Source organism: Galeopterus variegatus, unplaced genomic scaffold (genome assembly GCF_000696425.1).
Source record: "Galeopterus variegatus unplaced genomic scaffold, G_variegatus-3.0.2 Scaffold841, whole genome shotgun sequence".
NCBI lineage: Eukaryota > Metazoa > Chordata > Mammalia > Dermoptera > Cynocephalidae > Galeopterus > Galeopterus variegatus.
Genome location: NW_007726952.1, coordinates 461,625 through 463,277, shown reverse-complemented (window position 1 = coordinate 463,277; position 1,653 = coordinate 461,625).

Here is a 1,653-nt window from a genome sequence, read left to right as displayed (position 1 = left end):
GATTTTCCTCTTCCTAGAATACTCACTCAGGATGCTACTTCTTGGATCCCAGCCATCATGATAGCAAGAAGCCCAGCCACCATAATGGAAGGACTCCAAGCCACATGGAGAGGCCACACAGAGGAGAACTGAGGTGTAATAGCCGAGTTCCCCCAGTTGACAGCCCCATCAATTGCCAACCATGTGAATGAGCTATCTTGGATGTTTCAAGCCCTTAGATAATTGCATCTCTAGCCACCATTACATGGAGCAGAATCATCCAGTTGAATCCTGTGAACTGCGAGAAAAATAAAATGGTTGTTTTAAGCCAATTAAGTTTGGAGGTGGTTTGTTAGTCATAGACAACCAGAAAAATATACATGTTAATGTCATTGAGTAAGTAAAATGAACATCAAGAAACCCATTACTGGGGCCGGCCAGGTGGCGCACTGGATAAGTGCGCTGCTTGGGAAGCGCGGCAGCGCTCCCGCCNTTTTTTTCCTCTCTCTCTATACATGGGCCACTACCCCACCCTCCCAGTGAGAGACAGGTTTCTTTTTTCCCTCCCATGGAATCTGGACCTCATAGGCCTCCTAGATAGACAAACAAGTTTCTAAGAATCTTACGGACTTGCTATGTAGACCACTCAGCTAGAAAATGAGTGCCTGAGATTCTTAAGGGTATTGTCCCTATACACTCTGACTCTCCTCAAAGTAGAGAGAGTTTTCTTGAAGAGATTTATGGGAATGCCTTGTGTCTAATGGTATGGACTATAATTCAATTAAAAGGAAATGCAAGATGTTTTTAAAGGAACTACATCAGTTTATAGTGAAAGGGACAGAGACTATTCAAAATGAAGAGACTTCTGGGCCTTCAAACTCCAAACATCAGGGAGCAGATTGAGAAAGCTATTCAGCTTCAGACATAAGCCATTTCTCATGGGAAAGGAAGACTCAAAGTAAAGAGTCAAGATCTCACAGGGAAGAGCCGAAAGCTGAGAATCACTCCTAGGGAGAAGTAGGCCTTAATACATATATATTCTCTGCTCCCCAAATCATGAGGAATTAGCAAAATGTGCCCAATTGGAGTTCAGAATTGCTACAGAAAATTCACTGCTATGTACCTTTCATTTTTCCTCTTTTTATACAAGAGTGTCTATTGCCTGACTCACCATCGTATGCTGGGTGAATATAGGGAAGAAAACTTCTCTTTATTTTTGTGCATCTTCAGATTGAGAGGAACTACAGTAGAGGTGCCTCATATGTACCTGAAACTGATCTAGACAAGATTCTGGGCCTTGAGCTTGAACCTGATGCCATATTGAGATGACACTTTAAGGTTTCTTGGGAGGTGGTGACAGCATTTTCCACATATCAGAAAAATGAATTGCTATGGCCAGAGGGTGCATTATGACAACTGATCACCAAAGATGGCTGTCATAAATCTCCTTCCTTCTTGTTTATGGATGTCCCTTCCCCTCAAGAGGTAAAGGGATTTTGTTTTGTTTTCCTTCTCCAATCTAGGCTGGACCTGTAGGTTACTTTGATCAATACAATGTAGTGAAAATGATGTTCTAGGACTCCCAAGCCAGGGCCCCTAGAGGACTCAGCTTCGATTTTCCTCTTCCTAGAATACTCACTCAGGATGCTACTTCTTGGATCCCAGCCATCATGA